Raw genomic sequence first — 18,973 nt, 5'->3', positions numbered from 1 at the left:
GTCAGCCTATCTTGTTCTTAGTACAGCTTTAAACTATGGCTTTTAGGCTTCTGTTCAGTTTTGAGCTTCCTATGTCATTCTTGGAGCCCTAGTGGCACAGTGGTTAAGAGTTTGTCTGCTAACCAAAAGGCTGGCAGTTCAAATCCACCAGCTGTTGTTTGGAAACCCCATGGGGCAGTTCTGCTCTGTCCTATAGGGTCGCTATGAGTTGGCATCAGTTAGGTAGCAGTGGGTTTCGTTTGGTTTTATGTTATTCTTACACAGTTGATATTCTGTTTCTTTTTGCGTCTTGTATAATTTTCTTTAGAAGAAAATATTTTAAGGCTGGATGTTCATGGTTTAACTATTTTTAAATTTATCCCTGTGTGACAATGTGATATACTTCAGTTTAAGTATCATTAATTGCAGCCAATCTTTATATCATGTGAAAACAATTTGAATAGAAATGGAATAAATATAAATAACCGTATACTCACTTCATATCTGTATAAGATGTACACACTGAAAGTCATGTCTGTATCTCAGGAAATAACATTACAGAGGCCAGAAAAAGATGTGCTGAAAATAGTTCTGGTTTGCAGTGATATGAATTCAGTGAGGAGAGAATATAAACTACAGTAAGACCAATTTAAATAAATCATGGAATATAGTTTTATTACTTTTTTGTATAATCAATTTTGGTAGTAAAATACACATAAGACTAATCATTTTAAAGTGTGCAAGTGGCATTCAGTACATTCACGACATTGTGCACCCATCACCACTATCAGGTTCCAGGACATTTTCATCCCCCCAGAAGGAAACCCCAGACCTAATAAGCAGTCGCTCTCCATTGCCGTTTCCCCCAGCCCTTGGAAAACACTAATCTACTTTCTCTCTCTACCATTTGTCTATTCTCCATATTTCCTGTAAAAGGAGTCATAATATGTGACATTTTGCCCCTGCCTTCTTTCACTTAACATAATGTTTTCCAGATCCCTCATGTTATATAGCATGTACCAGTACTTCATTTCTTTTTATGGCTGGATAATATTCCATGGTGTGAGTATACCACATTTTGGTGGTATCCATTCATCTGTTGATAGACACTTGGGTTGTTTCTACCTTTTGGCTATTGTTAATAGTGCTGCTATGAACATTTGTGTACAAGTTTATGTTAGAATATCTATTTCCAGTTATCTTTTTTTGCTATAAAGGTAGGTGTAGAAATGCAGGGTCATATGGTAATTCTATGGATTTATTAATCTATAATTGATCACTAAGATTAGAGAACCTTAATGGCAGACCCAGTAATCATAAGTCATGTGGAATTTTCTTGTATATGTTGTTCTTTCACATTAACCTGTTTTTAGTAAATAAGGCACTTATAATGACTGAAAAAGTGAAATAGTGGTTGTGTCTGTCATCTTTTAGGTGTTTGCCCGGCTACTGTGAGCTTGGGGATGAATGTTCCTGGTCCTTGGACACCTTTTCCTGTGACTGTGCAGACACAGGTTATACGGAGCAACCCATCATTCCCGTAAGCCTCACACCTTACTTGCTCTCATTTGTCTTCTGATTTATTTGTCATTTCATTTTTATTGGCTGTTTATATGTATCTGCATATTTGCAATCATGTGGAAAAACACACAAGAATAAGTATTTTAGCACCATATTCATTTCTAGTTTGTTTATTTTAATACACCTCATTTAACATAAGGGTGTTGCAGTAATCCACAGAAATATATAGTATCAAGTAGGATAGAAAAAAAGAAGCTGACAAACAATGAGAAAATAGGTAGAGAATAAAATAAAGGGGAAAAATTAAATTAAATCAAGAATGCATGACATAATACCTTGTTGGTATTATATATATGATACTGGAGTTGGGTCATAATTTTAATTCTGAGAGTCCTTGTAGCCTAAGAAAAATGGAAAAACAATCAGCTTCCAAGCTCTCAATGTTAGTAAAAGTAAAGATTTTCACAGAAGCATGGGATGGGAAGGCCATGTGGTAAGGCTTTAGAAGAGAGAATTAGATATCTGCTAGAAACCAGAGGACCTTTAAGGTTTCTTAAAACTGTGATTTTCTTTGATGGAGATAATGATTATAAAATGAATAATTATAATAGTTGGTACTTATCAAGTACTTAAAATAATGAGCCTTCCCTCTTCTAGTACTTTGCATAAATTAATGCATTTAACCTTAAAATAGCCCTAGGAAGAAAATACTATTTTTAACTGCATTTCAGAGTTGAAGGCAGAAAGATATTGACACCCAGCTAGTGGCATGAGAGTCTGAGCCCAGGCAGTCAGCACTAGAGCCTTAGCAACGTGGTCCGTGGACTAGCATCATCAGCATCCCCTGGGAACTTGCTACAAAGAGATAATCTCATGTCTCCCCAAACCTACTAAATCATAATCTCTGGGAGTAGACCCCAGGAATCTGTATTAACCAGCCCTTCAGGTAATTCCGATAGACATTACAGAATAAGAAGCACTTCTATGAAATGACCTATTGTAATACTATAGTGTCCCTGCTCCATCAAAAATCATACTTTTTTTTACTAAAGAATTGATATTTGTTCCCTATCCAAACCTATCCTAACCCCAACTGTAACCATTGTTATTAATTTGAGTGTACCCTACCAGATCTTCTATGCATTTATAAATATGTGTATCAATGTAAATAAATATATAAATGAGTAATAAATACAGGAAAACAGAAAAGCAATCCTTCCTTCTTGTATTTCCATCTATAAAATTTGTTACAGGACTGGGAGCAATTTACTATGAAATAATTCTAATTTGACAGTTGTCCATATTTGCCATAAGTTTGTTTAGTTTTAGAATTTCCTCATGACAATTAAAAAAGAAAAAGTCACTAGATCTTCTATTTGGTAATATGAGAGAAAAATAACTCCCATACCCTTACTGGGATCTTGTCTTACATTAAAAATTTTTTTCAATGAATATTTAAGAAAGTAAAGGTAAATGAATCAATGTAAAAATGTAGTTCTTATAAAGGCATAAATATATTCCCCTCCTTTTCCCATATGATGCTTTCATTTTCTTGGGATTTCATTATTTCACTTCGTTTGTCCTTCCCAGCCATAATTTAAATCTTGTCTGTGTAGATGCCAAAATGGGCTGAGGCAGGCAAGTCTCTTCCTTAGGGTTTTAAATGAGAAGATCCAGCAGGATAAGTATCAGTCATGTACCTTCTCCCGGGAGCCATTAGCATCCTTTCAGCTTCCTTCAAGTGGGTTTTTCCACCCATCAGCATGTCACCTGCTGATGTTTCTCTTAAACTTAGGCTGAAGATTAATGATGCCCATCACCCACAGATGTTAATTCCATACCTTATTAATTCCATAGAAATACATTTACTTGTACAGATGAAAATATTCAATTATGTCAGAATAAATTAGCATTATATAAGGACATCTTTCATATACAAATCAAGCAATAACAACTGTAAAATATGCAATAGTGAAAATGCTATTCTAGTAGCTTGAAATGTATATATATGGTAATAGTCTTCCAAAAAAAAAAAAAAGGCTAATCAAACACTGTGCATTTACTTTAATATCTTTCATACTAAACTCTAAAAGAACAAACACACTAAAGAAAGCTATTTTGAATGGATTGCTTAGGAATTTTGTTAAGGATTTAATTCCCTTTCTAAACAAAATATCCTCAATATAATGTAAGTTTTTTTTTTTTTTTATGATTTAAAATAGTAAATACGAACACCAACGGCTATACCTGCTGAGATATATAGTGCTGTTTGTTCCGACCCTAAAAACAAACCAAACCTATTGCCTCCAAGTCAATTCCAGCTCCTAATGACCTTACAGGGCAGAGTAGAACCACCCCATAGGGTTTCCAAGGAGCAGCTGGTAGATTCAAATTGCCAGTCTTTCAGTTAGCAGTCAAACTCTTAACCACTGCTCCACCAGGGATCCCAGGTTTGCTTTACCCACCCAGTGCCTTCGAGCTGATTCTGCCTCATAGCGACCCTATAAGGTTTAGGACTCATTATTCTCTCCTTGGCTTATGAAATGGAGATTGTCGTGTAGATGTGGCATTCAGTGCACTCTCATTCTTGTGGCGATAGAAAACTGGCTGGCTAAAAAAATAATATAATTTTTAAATTTTAGAACTTTCAAAATAAGAGCAAAAAATGTATATATAAGCTGCTCTTTGATGATTGTCATACTGTGACTTTGTTTTGCTTTTCTATTGCTTTGTCCTAGGAAGAACCTTCCCCTCGCCCAGTTATGGGGCATTATTCTGGCTTAGCCTACTATAGCTTCTAAAGACGACTCCTAAAGCTTGCGGCCTGGGGTGTCAGGGGATGCCAAAATGTAAGCAAGCCCCTGTTAATGTCTCTCAGTAGGAAAATGAAAGACAACAGGGTTCATTATCCTATTCTTTTGGCAGCTACGCAGCGGAGCTTAAGCTGCTTTCCACATGCCATTGATTTGCCATCAGACAAAGTGGATAGACTCCCCAAACAATTAAAGTAGCATTTTAAAGGTTAGGCTAGCAGTGCTACCTGATTAATGACGTCAGTGTTTCTAAGAGCCAAGGCTACTATAAGTTGGTTGGAATAGACTTTCACTCTATATATGTCACCTAGTTCAGATTCTTCATTTTCCAGATATGGAAAATGAGGAGCAGAGAATTTAAATGACTCCCCCAAGGCCACAGAGCCAGGCCACAACTACTAAGTCTGTCTCCTGAAAATTACTGCCTTCTATTCATATTTAATTTTATCAAAATAGACTATGTCCTCTATGAGAAAGCTATTTTACATACCTGCTATCTGATGAACTGAAATGCAAGGGGAAATAATAACGACAGTAAGATTTTGGGCCTTTCGCTAAGCCCCATGTATGCTTGACCTCAAGAAAATGCAATTAAAGTGCAGTAAGGGTTCATTTCAGTTAAATAATAAATGCCTATATTTATGAAGAGGTCCCTGGGTGGGGTACATGGTTAATGTGTGCTGCCGAGAAGTTGGTTGTTTGAATCTACCCAGAGGTGCCGCTGAAGAAAGACACAGTGATCAACTTCCAAAAAATCAGCCATTTAAGAAAACCTATGGAGCACAGTTCTACTCTGACACACACGGGTTGCCATGAGTCAAAGTCAACTTGATTGCAACTGGATTTCATGTTTATGAAGGAATAAACAAACAACAGGATGCAAAAAAATTGACAAATTAAGAGAAAAGTATATAGCAATTTCAGGTAATCCTTTCATATTCCAATGGGGATAGAACAGTGTGAGAGGAAAAACTGAAATAGCAATGCAGAGCAGAAACAATAATTCCATTCTCTGTGTAGAGGGAATATTTGATGATTGGATTAAGATATATTCTTATTTTTAACGTATTAAGCAAATATGAAAAGGACTCCAAAACCCCGGAACTATAGCAAGACATATAGCACTAAGGAGGGCCCTAATAAGCATGAAGAGCTCACATTTGTGGCAGCCAGGACCAGTGTTGTTTCTGAGACTTTTCCCTTCTGACCTATGGGATCAGAGGTGGGTGGGGAGGCTCTCTGAATGGTGGCATCATCCTCCCCTCAGTAAAACACAAGCACAAGCAGGCCATCATCTTTGCTTTGACAAATGAGGAACACAGATAGGGACTGATACCAAAAAAAACCCCAAACCCGTTGCCATATGAGTTGATTCTGACTCATAGTGACCGAATAGGACAGAGTAGAACTGTGCCATAGAGTTTCCAAGGAGCGCCTGGTGGATTTGAACTGCTGACCTTTTGGTTAGCAGCCTTAGCACTTGACCACTATGCCACCAGAGTTCCCAGATAAGGATTAGTGCCACTGAAATCTAGGGCGGGGACTGACAAGGGCTTGGGTTAGGTAGCCCATTGTCTTTAGCAAATTTGCAAATATTTTCTCTCAGTCTGTGGCTTATCTTCTCATTCTCATTTTTGAAGGATATTTTCACTGGATATAGAATTCTAGGTTGACAATTTTTCTTTTAGCACTTCTTACTTGCATTGTTTCCAACAAGAAATATGCTGTAATCTGTATCTTTCTTCCTGTGTGTGCATTGTGACTTTTTTTTTCTCTTGCTGCTTTTAGGATTTCCTATTTATCATTAAAAAATTGTTGCCACTGAGTTGATTCCAGCTCGTGGTGACTCCATGTGTTACAGAGTTTTCTTGGCTGTATTCTTTACAGAAGTAGATTGCTAGGCCTTTCTTCCACGGTACTGGTGGGTAGGTTCCAGCCACCAACCCTTAGGTTAGCAGCAGATTGCAAACTGCTCACACTATGAAGGGACCTAGTTTTGAGGAATTTGATTATGATGTACCTTTGTGTAGTTTTATTCATGGTTCTTGTGCTTGTGGTTTGTTGAGCATCTTGGAACTGTGGGCTTACAGTTTTCATCAGATTTGGAAAGTTTTCTGCCATTATTTCTTCAAACATTTTTTCTCCCCCTCTTTGTTCCTCCCCCCTTCTTCTCCCCCACCCCCACAGGACTCCAGGTCATATATGAGACCATGCAGAGTTGTCTCATAGCTCAGATACTGCTTGTTTTTAAAATTATTATTCTTGTATTTAATTTTGCATGATTTCTGTTGCTAGTTCTCCAAGTTTACTAATCTTTTCTTTTATAATATCTAATCTTCCATTAATCCCATCCAGTGTATTTTTCATTTCAGACATCGTTTTCATGTCTAGAATTTTGATTTATATATTTTTTTATACCTTCTATGTCTCCTAACTTTTTAACATATGGAATACTGTTGTATTAACTACTCTAATGTCCTTGTCTAAAATTTCTAACATCTTTAACAATTCTAGGTGAACTTCAATTGACCGAATTTTATCCTTATTACGGGTTGTGTTTTTTTGATTCTTTGTGTGTGTGATAATTTTTTATTGGATGCTAGGTGTTGAATATTTTACCTTGTTGGATGCTGGATTTTTTTTTTTAATGTATTTTAATAGTTACCCTCCATGTGGGCCAATAAGACAAGCTCCAATGAGTCAAAACGCACATGTTTTTAAGTGTCTGACTCAACCACACCTCTGAACTCACTCTCACATTTAGCTACTGTTATAATTACACTTCTCAGGTCCAACTCATGATTCAAACTATAGTGATCATCACTATATAATTTTCCATTGTGCAGTTTTCTTAAAAATTTTAGATCTTTTTCTTTATAAATATAATGTGAGGGTTATATTAGTACTCTTTAAATACCTTAATAGTTTTAATATTCTTATAATCTATTAAGATACCAAAAAAAAAAAAAAAAACCAAACCCACTGCCGTTGAGTCAATTCTGACTCATAGTGGCCCTATAGAACAAAGTAGAACTGCCCCATAGAGTTTCCAAGGAGCGCCTGGCAGATTCGAACTGCCAACCTCTTGGTTAGCAGCTGTAGCACTTAACCACTATGCCATCAGCGTTTCCTATTAAGATACAGTTGTGAACAATTAAGGAAACGTAACAATTGTCTGTGTCCTTCCTTGGGTCTTTTACTACTAATATCATACTGATATTATATTATAATAATCTTCCAGTGATCTAATTGGAATTTATAAACACAAACTCATACCTCATAGTTCTCAGAATAGTATTCTACTCTTCAGAAAAACAGTTTTACAGATATAATTTCAGCCCTTCTCTACTCTTTCCTGAGGAGGTTTTCTGTGATCACATTTCAACCTTGCATGACTATAAACCTGTCATACTGACCACCAGACTCTATGAACTACGCAGGGGCATCGTTTCTCTCTCACCGTGCTACAAATCATGAAAGCATGACAAAAAATGGCACATGATTTATTATCTTTAGAGCCCAGTTCCATATTCGGTAAGGTTTCTCTATATTTGATTCATTTGATAGGAGAAACCTGAAGGTGAACATAGAGTAGGTAATGTGCAAAAAGTAAGGCCAGGCTTTAAAAATTCTGAAATATAAAATATTAATGAGGACATTTGAGGGCAGTCATAGTTGAGTGGTAGAATTCTTGCCTTCCATGCAGGGGACTTGGGTTCGATTCCCAGCTACTGCACCTCATGTACAGCTACCACCCATCTGTCAGTGGAAGCTTGTATGTTGTTATGATGCTGGATTTATTTGAGTTCAGCTTCCAGACTAAGATAGACTAGGAAGAAAAGCCTGGAGATCTTCTGAAAATCAGCCACTGAACACCCTATGGATCACAACGGTCTCATCCCATTGTGCGTGGGGTCACCATGAGTCAGGGGCTGACTCAACCTCAGCTAACAACAGTGAGAACATTACTAAAGGAAGAATCTATGGGACTGAAATTGCCATAGGAATATGCACAGCCTCCATAATTTTTACAGGAGCAGATCACACAGTCTTTTAACTCCCGTGGAGCTGAAGCCATTGGGTAGGTTAGAACCACCAACCTTTCAGTTAGCAGCTGAGCGCGTTAACTGTTTGCACTATGCACGGACTCCTCTAAGACACACTAGGGCATAAATAAATAAATAAATGTGGAGTTGAGATGTGATGCTAGAGAAATTTCATTGAATGTTGCTTGTACGGATTGAATCAGCAACAGACTATTGCAAAATCATCATTACCAAAGTATTTAAGGGTGGTTTTTTTTTGTTTTTTTTTTTAAATTCTATGCCTTATTCTGAACATAGGAGGTATATATGATGGTACATATTCTGCAGATTTGGGTTCAGTTAATGCTTCTATCACCTAAAAAAACCCAGTGCCGTCGAGTCGATTCCCTAGAAGCTGAATAACTCTAGACAGAGACGAGAAAACCTGATCTTTTTGAACCTCAGTTACTGCACTGATAAATTGAAGCTAATAATCCTATCTTTAAAAGTTGTTGTAAAATTCGGTGATCAAAAAATCAATAGATGGTAGCTATTATTATAAAGGAATCCCTGGGTAGCACAAATGGTTCAAATCCACCCAGAGGCATCTTGGAAGAAAGGCCTGGAGATCTATTTCTGAAAGATCACAGTCATTGGAAGCCCAATGAAACTCAGTTCTACTTTGAAACACATGGGGTTGCCATGAGTCGGAATCGACTTCATGGCAACTGGCTTGGTTTTTTGTTTGTTCATTTTGTTTTTGGTTGTTATAAAACAAAAACAGACCGCAGCAGCAACAGCAAAAACTAAACTAGCAGAATGTACTACCAAACCCATTGCCGTCGACTCAATTCTTACTTATAGTGACCCTATAGGACCCTATAGGACAGAGTAGAACTGCCGCATAAAGCTTCCAAGGAGCGCCTGGCGGGCTCAAACTGCCAACCTCTCGGTTAGCAGCCATAGCACTTAACCACTACGCCACCAGGGTTTCCTGTGCTGACTACAGCTGAAGTTAAACTTACAGGCAGTAGCTAGTGGTGAAAGCGGAGAAGTCACCCTCTGTCCCTGCACCTGGCACTGTGCCACGATTTCCCCACTAGCTGAAACTTAGCGTTGAAATGAAATTTATCTGCTTAACTTCATGCCTGTTTTGCTTGATTCGGTTACCACCATAGATGATTTCTGTGCGTTGGGAAGCTATTTGGGTGTACCCAATTACTACACCACAGTTCTTATGTGGCCCCAGGTGAATTTCATCAGAAACAGCATTACGCTGTGTGAGAAGATAGAGTTTTCTTCTTGTTGCCTTCATCTGAATAAACTACTCTGCAGATGACTAAGTGGTTTTTATAGATTTCTCTGCACAGATACTTTTCTACAAATTATGTATAATGCTAGGTAGAGTCCAACACCAGGCAAAGGTAATGAGTTATAGTTTTCTTCATCATAATTTGCAGGGCACTCCACAAAATTACTTCAGCTACATCAATATTTTTCATTCAGAAGAAATAACTAGATTCTCAAAGATGGGATACTTGAGCCCCTTGAATCTATTGCAATTTTTCAAAATTTCTTCAAGTTTCATAATTTAGATTTTTTCCTTAAGTCTTAATTATGAACTTGATACATAAACTACCCAATAAGCATTTATATCTACACCTGCCGGAAACTTTTACTGTAATACCTAAATTATGTCAAATTATTCTTTCCCCTCCCAATTTTCTATACTGAGGTAGCAAAGTAAGTAGAGATTTTAAAGAACAGAAGAGAGCGAAGCAAAAGGGGAAGAGGAACCTGGGTGCTCCCACTTACCAGTTATAAACCCTGCAAGTTATTCTGATTTCGTGTCTGGCAAATATGTTTAATGGTTGTTTTGTTCAGTTTTGTTTTGCTCCCATTTGTGTGTAGAGAAATCTTACTTTAATCTGTAGGGTATTTGTGTGGGTGGGTGTGCCTGTGTTGTAACTTTAGCTTTTTTTCTTTCAGTTTTTTTCTAATTTCTATCCCCCCGTCTTATTTATGGAGCCCTGGTGGCACAGTGGTAGCAAGCTCAGCTGCTAGCCCAAAAGCTAACAGTTCAAACCCGCCAGCTCCTCCTTAGAAACCCTCTGGGGCAATTCTGCTCTGCACTATAGGGTCACTATGAGTCAGAATTGACTCTATGGCAGTGAGTTTGGTTTCATTGGATCCTGTTTATAACTTCTACTCCTTAAGATTTTTAGCTCAGAGACCAAGAGAACAGGAAATACTTGGAGATCCCTTAACCAACCCTTTCATTCTGAAGATAAAAAGATTGAATATTATTTATATACCTGGTTTGGTGAAAATTTCTCTTGATTTTTTTTTTTTCTAAAAAGACAATACCCTGAATGTACATTGAATAATTCATCTGTGCCTGCACTGATTTCTGAAACTTCCTTTGTGGAATATTTTAGTCTATTTTAGGAATGTCTATCCTGCTTTATGCAGATGAAACAACCTTGCTTGCTGAAAGTGAAGAGGACTTGAAGCTCTTACTGATGAAGATCAAATGCCACAGCCTTCAGTATGGATTACACCTCCACATAAAGAAAACAAAAATCCTCACAGCTGGACCAATAAGCAACATCATGATAAACGGAGAAAAGATTGAAGTCAAGGATTTCATTTTACTTGGATCCACCATCAACACTCATGGAAGCAGCAGTCAAGAAATCAAAAGACGCGTTGCATTGGGCAGATCTATTGCAAATGACCTCTATAAAGTGTTAAAAAGCAAAGATGTGACCTTGAAGACTAAGGTGTGCCTGACCCAAGCTATGGTATTTTCAATCGCATCATATGTGTGTGAAAGCTGGACAATGAATAAGGAAGACCGAAGAAGAGTTGACGTCTTTGAATTGTGGTGTCAGCAAAGAATATTGAATATACCATGGACTGCCAAAAGAACAAACGAATTTGTTTTGGAAGAAGTACAACCAGAATACTCCTTAGAGCAAGGATGGCGAGGCTGCGTCTCACATACTTTGGACATGTTATCAGGAGGGATCAGTCCCTGGAGAAGGACATCATGCCTGGTAAATTAGAGGGTCAGGGAAAGAGAGGAAAACTCTCAGTGAGATGGATTGACACACTGGCTGCAACAATGAGCCCAAGCATAACAATGATTGTGAGGATAGCGAAGGACCAGGCAGTGTTTACTCAATGGCACCTAACAACAACAACCAACTCCACGGCACCTAACAATAAATTTTCTATCTACTCTTCTTATCATATATATTTTTTAATTTTACTGTGCTTTAAGTGAAAGTTTACAAACCAAGTCAGTCTCTCTTACAAAAACATGTATTCACCTTGATATATACTCCTAGTTATTCTCCCTATTATGAGACAGCACATTCCTTCCCTCTACTCTCAATTTTTGTGTCCATTTGGCTAGCTTCTGACCCCCTCTGCCCTCTCATCTCTTCTCCAGACAGGAGCTGCCCCCATACTCTCATGTGTGTACTTGAAACAAGAAGTTCACTCTTCACCAGTATCATTTTCTATATAATCCAGTCAAATTCCTGTCTGAAGAGTTGGCTTTAGGAATGGTTCCTGTCTTGGGCTAACAGAAGTTCTGGGGACCATGACCTCCGTAGCCCTTCTAGTCTCAGTCAGACCATTAAGTCTGGTCTCTTTACAAGAATTTGGGGTCTGCATCCCACTACTCTCCTGCTCCCTCAGGGGCTCTCTGTTGCGCTCCCTGTCAGGGCAGTCATCAGTTGTAGCTGGGCACCATCTAGTTCTTCTGGCCTCAGGATGATGTAGTCTCTGGTTTATGTGGCCCTTTCTGTCTCTTGGGCTCATAATTACCTTGTGTCTTTGGTGTTCCTCATTCTCCTTTGCTCCAGGTGGCTTGAGACCTATTGATGCACCTTAGATGGCCACTTGCTAGTGTTTAGGACCCCAGACGCCACTCTTCAAAGTGAAATGCAGAATGCTTTCTTAATAGATTTTATTACGCCAATCGACTTAGATGTCCCCTGAAACCATGGTCCCCAAACCCCTGCCCCTGCTACGCTGGCCTTCGAAGTGTAGAGTTTATTCAGGAAACTGCTTTGCTTTTGCTTTGGTCCAGTTGTGCTGACCTCTCCTGAATTGTGTGTTGTCTTTCCTTTTACCTAAAATAGTTCTTATCTACTATCTAATTTTTTTTTTTTTACTATCTAATTAGTGAAAGCTCCTTTCCCTTCCTCCCTCCCCACTCTTGTAACCATCAAAGAATATTTTCTTCTCTGTTTAAACTATTTTTCGAGTTCTGATAATAGTGGTGTCATATACTATTTGTCCTTTTGCAACTGACTAATTTCACTCAGCATAATGCTTTCCAGATTCCTCCATGTTATGAAATGTTTCACGGATTCATCATTGTTCTTCATCGAAGCATAGTATTCCATTGTGTGAATATACCATCATTTATTTATCCATTCATCCAGTGATGGGTACCTTGGTTGCTTCCACCTTTTTGCTATTGTAAACAATACTGCAGTGAACATGGGTGTGCATATATCTGTTCGTGTAAAGGCTCTGATTTCTCTAGGATGTATTCCAAGGGGTGGGGTTGCTGGATTGTATGGTAATTCCATTTCTAGCTTTTGAAGGAAGCGCCAAGTCGATTTCCAAAGTGGTTGTACCATTTGACATTCCCACCAGCAGTATATCAGTGTTCCAGTCCCTCCATAACGTCTCCAACATTTATTATTTTGTGTTTCTGGATTAATGCCAGCATTGTTGAAGTGAGATGGAATCTCATTGTAGTTTTGATTTTCATTTCTGTAATGACTAAGGATCATGAGGATTTCCTCATGTCTGTTTGCTACCTGAATGTCTTCTTTAGTCAAGTGCCTGTTCATATCCTTTTCCCATTTTTTAAAATTTTTATTGTGCTTTAAGTGAAAGTTTACAAATCAAGTTAGTCTCTCACACGAAAATTTACTCTCCCCTTAATGAGACAGCACACTCCTTCCCTCCACTCTCTATTTTCATGTCCATTTGGCCAGCTTCTGACCCCCTCTGCCCTCTCATCTCCCCTCCAGACAGAAGATGCCAACATAGCCTCATGTGTCTATTTGATCCAAGAAGCTCATTCTTCACCAGTATCATTTTCTATCCCATAGTCCAGTCCAATCCCTGTCTGAAGAGTTGGCTTTGGGAGTGGTTACTGTCTTGGGCTAACAGAAGGTCTGGGGACCATGACCTCCTTGGTCCTTCTACTCTCAGTCAGACCATTCAGTCTGGTCTCTTTACAAGAATTTGGGGTCTACATCCCATTGCTTTCCTGCTCTCTCAGGGGCGCTGCTTTGCGCTCCCTACCAGGGCCTTGTTGGAGTGAGATGGAATCTCATTGTAGCTTTGATTTGCATTTCTCTAAAGGCTAATGATTGTGAGCATTTCCTCCTGTATCTGTTAGCTACCTGAATGTCTTCTTTAGTGAGCTGCCTGTTCATATCCTTTGCCCATTTTTTAGTTGGGTTATTTGTCTTTTTGTAGTTAAGTTTTTGCTGTATCATGTAGATTTTAGACATCAGATGCTGATCAGAAATGTCATAGCTAAAAACTTTTTCCCAGTCTGTAGGTAATCTTTTTACTCTTTTGGTGAAGTCTTTGGATGAGCATAGGTGTTTGATTTTTAGGACCTCCCAGTTATCTAGTTTCTTTCCTGCCTTGTTAGTAATGTTTTGTATACTCTTTATTAGCTGTATTAGGGCTCCTGGCATTATCCCTATTTTTTCTTGCATGATCTTTATCATTTTAGATTTATATTTAGGTCTTTGATCCATTATGAGTTTGTTTTTGTACATGGTGTGAGGTATGGTTCTTGTTTCATTTTTTTGTAGATGATTATCTAGTTATGCCAGCAACATTTGTTAAAGAGAATGTCTTTTCCCCATTTAACTGACTTTGGGCTTTTGTCAAGTATTAGCTGCTCTTAAGTGTACGGATTTCTGTCTGGATTCTCAATTCTGTTCCATTGGTCTATGTATCTGTTGTTGTACCAGTACCAGGCTGTTTTGACTACTGTGGCAATATAATAGTTTCTAAAATCAGGTACAGTGAGGCCTCCCACTTTGTTCTTCTTTTTCAGTAATGCTTTACTTATCTGGGACATCTTTCCCTTCTATATGAAGTTGGTGATTTGTTTCTCCATCTCATTAAAAAATATCGTTGGAATTTGAATTGGAATTGTAGATGGCTTTTGGTAGAACAGACATTTTTACAACGTTAAGTCTTCCTATCCATGAGCAAGGTATGTGTTTTATGTCTCTGATAAGATTTATTCCTACGTATTTTATCTTCTTGTGGGCTACTGTAAATGGTATTGATTTGGTGATTTCCTCTTTGGTGTTCTTTTTGTAGGTGTAGAGGAATCCCACTGATTTTTGTGTGTTTATATTGTATCTCGATATTTTGCTGAACTCGTCTGTTAGTTTCAGTAGTTTTCTTGAAGATTCTTTAGGATTTTCTGTATATAAGATCATGTCATCTGGAAATAGAGATACTTTCACTTCTTCCTTACCAATCTGGATGCCCTTTATTTCTTTATCTAGCCTAATTGCTCTGTCTAGGACCTCCAGCACAGTGTTGAATAAGAGTGGTAATTAAGGGCATCCTTGTCTGGTTACCAGTCTCACGGGGAATGCTTTCAGACTCTCTCCATTTAGGATGATGTTGGCTGTTGGCTTTGTATAAATGCCCTTTATTATGTTGAGGAATTTTCCGTCTCCTATTTTGCTGATAGTTTTTATCATGAATGAGTGTTGAACTTTGTCAAATGCCTTTTCTACATCAATTGATAAGATCATGTGGTTCTTGTCTTTTGTTTTATCTATATGATGAATTACATTAATTGTTTTTCTAATGTTGAACCATCCCTGAATACCTGGTATGAATCCCACTTGCTCATGGTGAACTAATTTTTGATATGTTGTTGAATTCTATTGGCTAGAATTTTGTTGTGAATTTTTGCATCTAATTTGATGAGGGATATAAGTCTGTAATTTTCTTTTTTGTGGTGTCTTTACCTGGTTTTGGTATCAGGGATATGGTGGCTTCAGAGAATGAGCTTGTGAGCTTCGGAGTATTTCGTCCTTCTCTATGCTCTGAAATACCTTTAATAGTAGTGGTGTTAACTCTTCTCTGAAAGTCTGGTAGAATGCTGCACTGAAGCCACCTGGGCCAGGGTTTTTTTTATTGGGAGTTTTTTTGATTACCTTTTCAATCTCTTCTTTTGTTATGGGTCTATTTAGTTGTTCTACCTCTGTTTGTATCAGTTTAGGTAGGTAGTGTTTTTCTAGGAATTCATCCATTTCTTCTAAGTTTTCAAATTTGTTAGAGTACAGTTTTTCATAGTAGTCTGATGTGATTCTTTTAATTTCAAGCTGGGTCTGTTGTAATATCACCCATCTCATGTCTTATTTGGGTTATTTGCTTCCTCTCCTTTTTTCCTTTGTCAGTTTGGGCAATGGTTTATCAATTTTGTTAATTTTTTCAAAGAACCAGCTTTTGGTCTTGTTAGCTCTTTCAATTGTTTTTCTGTTCTCTGTTTCATTTAATTCAGCTCTAATTTTTATTATTTGCTTTCTTATGGTGCCTGAGGGTTTCTTTTGTTGCTCTTTTTCTGTTTGTTCAAGTTGTAGGGATAATTCTTTGATTTTGTCCCTTTATTCCTTTTGTATGTTTGCATTTATTGATATAAATTGACCTCTGAGCATTGCTCTTGCTGTTTCCCAAAGGTTCTGATAAGAAGTGTTTTCATCCTCATTGGATTCTATGAATTTCTTTATTCCATCCTTAATGTCTTCTATAATGCCCTTGTTTTTGAGCAGGGTATTGTTCAGTTTCCAAGTGTTTGATTTCTTTTCCCTGCTTTTTCTGTTATTGATTTCTACTTCTATGGCCTTATGGTCAGAGAAGACACTTTGTAATTTTTGGATGTTTTGGATTCTGCTAAGGCTTGCTTTATGACCTAATATGTGGTCATTCTAGAGAAAGTTCCATGTGCATTGGAAAAGAAAGTATACTTGGCTGCTTTTGGGTGGAATGCTCTGTATCTGTCTATGAGGTCAAGTTGGTTGATTGTAGCATTTAGATCTTCTGTGTCTTTATTGAGCTTCTTTCTGGATGTCCTTTCACGGAAAGTGGTGTGGTGAAGTCTCCCACGATAATTGTGGTGCTGTCTATCTCACTTTTCACTGTTGTTAGGGTTTGTTTTATATATCTCGCTGCCCTGTCATTGGATGCATAAATATTTAATATGGTTATATCCTCCTGGTATATTGTCCCTTTAAGTATTGTATAATGTCCTGCCTTATTCTTTGTGGTGAATTTAATTTTAAAGTCTTATTTTCTCAGAAATTAATATTGCCACTCGGGCTCTTTTTTGATTGTTGTTTGCTTGATATATTTTTTCCATCCTTTTAGTTTTAGTTTGTATCTCTAAGTCTAAGATGTGTCTCTTGTAGGTAGCATATAGACGGATCGTATTTTTTTAATCTGTTCTGCCACTCTCTGTCTCATTGTTGGTGGATTCAGTCTGTTTACATTCAGCCTAATTATGGATAGGTATGAGTTTAGTGTGGTCATTTTGATGTCTTTTGTTGTGTGTTGTTGACAGTTTCTTTTCCCCACTTAATTTTTTGTGCTGAGTAGTTTATTTTTATATATTGTCTTTTCCTCTTATTTGTTGTATTTGATTTTGTTTCTGCTGAGTGTCTTTTTTTTTTCTTGTATTTTATTTTGATGTGTAGGATTGTTAGCCTCCTTTGTGGTGGCCCTTTTTACCCTTATTTCTCTAAGTTTAAATGTAACTTCTGTTTCTTTATATCGCCTTGTCTTCTTCTCTGTATGAAAGATCTCTGACTACTTTTCTTATTCCGTCTTTATTGTTTTGGTATTGTCTTCTTTTACATAATGACATCGCTGTTTCCATGTTTTGAGCATTTTTTAAATCTTGGTTCATTTTTCTGGTTTCCTTATCTGGGTTGATATCTGATTGCTCTGTTCAGTGTTCTATTCTTGGGTCGATATCTGATATTATTGATTTTCTAACCAGAGAACTCCCTTTAGTATTTCTTATAGTTTTACGAATCCTCTAAACTTCAGTTTATCTGGAAATGTCCTCTTTTTTTTTTTTTTTTTTTTTTTAATTAGAAAGACAGTTTTGCTTGATATATGATTCTTGGCTGGCAATTTTTTATCTTCAATGCTTTATATAAGTCATCCCACTGCCTTCTTGCCTGCATGGTTTCTGCTGAGTAGTCCGAGCTTATTCTTATTGACTCTCCTTTGTAGGTGACTTTTCCTTTATTCCTAGCTGCTCTTAAAATTCTATTATTTTTGGTTTTGGGAAGTTTGATTATAATATGTCTTGGTGACTTTCTGTTAAGATCTACCTTATGTGGAGTTTGATGAGCATCTTGGATAGATATCTGCTCATCTTTCATGATATGAAAGAAGTTTTCTGCCAACAAATCTTCAACAATTCTCTCTGCATTTTCTGTTATCCATCCCTGTTCTGGTACTCCAATCACTGGTAGTTTATTTCTCTTGGTAGACTCCCACATGATTCTTAGGGTTTCTTCATTTTTTAAAATTCCCTTATCTGATTTTTCTTCAAATATATTGGTGCCAAGTGCTTCATCTCCAAGTTCAGAAATTCTGCCTTCCAGTTGCTCAAATCTGCTTCTCTGACTTTCTATTGAGTTGTCTACTTCTGTAATTTTATTGTTAATCTGAATTTCTGGTTTGTGTCTCTCTATGCATTCTTGCAGCTTATTAAATTTTTCATTATGTTCTTGAATAACCTTTTTAATTTCTTCAACTGCTTTTTCTGTGTGTTCCTTGGCTTGTTCTCTGTATTGCCTATTCTCCTTCCTGATCTCGTTCCTGATGTCTTGAAGAGTTCTGTATGTTAACTTTTGTGTTCCGCATCTGGTAGTTCCAGGAATGCACCTTCATCCAGAAGATCCCTTGATTCTTTGTTTTGAGAGCTTGTTGAAGTGATCATGGTCTGCTTCTTTATGTGATTTGATTTTGACTGTTGTCTCCGAGCCATCTATAAGTTATTGTGTTAGTTTATTTTATGTTTGCTTACTATATCCTAGCTTCTTTGTTTTGTTTTGATATGTCCAAATAGGTTGCTTGAGTGAGCTAGCTTATTTTCACCTTTGAAGCTCTAACATCGTGTAACTGGATGGCTAGAGCTGTTAGCAGGTATATGAGCCTAGGAGTCCATTCACTTATATGGATTCAGCTCAGGTGTCTAAGTAGTTGGTAATCAAGTACATGTTACAGGCTCTGTCCTCCAGTCCTAGAGAGACAGGGGTAATTGGTGTAGGTACCGGTATCTGGTTGCATGAGGGAGTCATGTTCTGCACAAGGCAGGGGGCTGACAACCATCCCTCAAGTGTCTGTATGGAAAGCGTGCCCCTCTTCCCTAGAGTGCACCGGTGGGTGGGTTCTACAGACGGACCTTGGGCACCCAATGCTTTTGATTGTAAGGACTGGGAGATACCAGGTTTCCTTTGACCCCTTTCACGGGTGGCTGGGTGACCTGAGTGGAGCCAGCAGCCCTTAGGCTCCTGATATGGGTAGGCGAGGACCCTGTTTAAT

At 37.7% G+C, this 18,973-nt stretch overlaps 1 long non-coding RNA gene across 1 annotated transcript in view; it reads left to right on the top strand.

The window, feature by feature from the left end:
- Positions 1-18,973, top strand: part of LOC126082375 (uncharacterized) — a 33,352-nt gene that overhangs the window by 3,372 nt on the left and 11,007 nt on the right. The window contains exon 2 of the long non-coding RNA XR_007518572.1: positions 1,414-1,519. This is a non-coding gene — a long non-coding RNA (uncharacterized LOC126082375). The remainder of the gene's footprint in view (positions 1-1,413; positions 1,520-18,973) is intronic.

This window comes from Elephas maximus, chromosome 9 (genome assembly GCF_024166365.1).
Source record: "Elephas maximus indicus isolate mEleMax1 chromosome 9, mEleMax1 primary haplotype, whole genome shotgun sequence".
Taxonomy (NCBI): domain Eukaryota; kingdom Metazoa; phylum Chordata; class Mammalia; order Proboscidea; family Elephantidae; genus Elephas; species Elephas maximus.
Note: the sequence above shows the minus strand (reverse complement) of the source record. Positions and strands in the feature narration are given on the sequence as shown.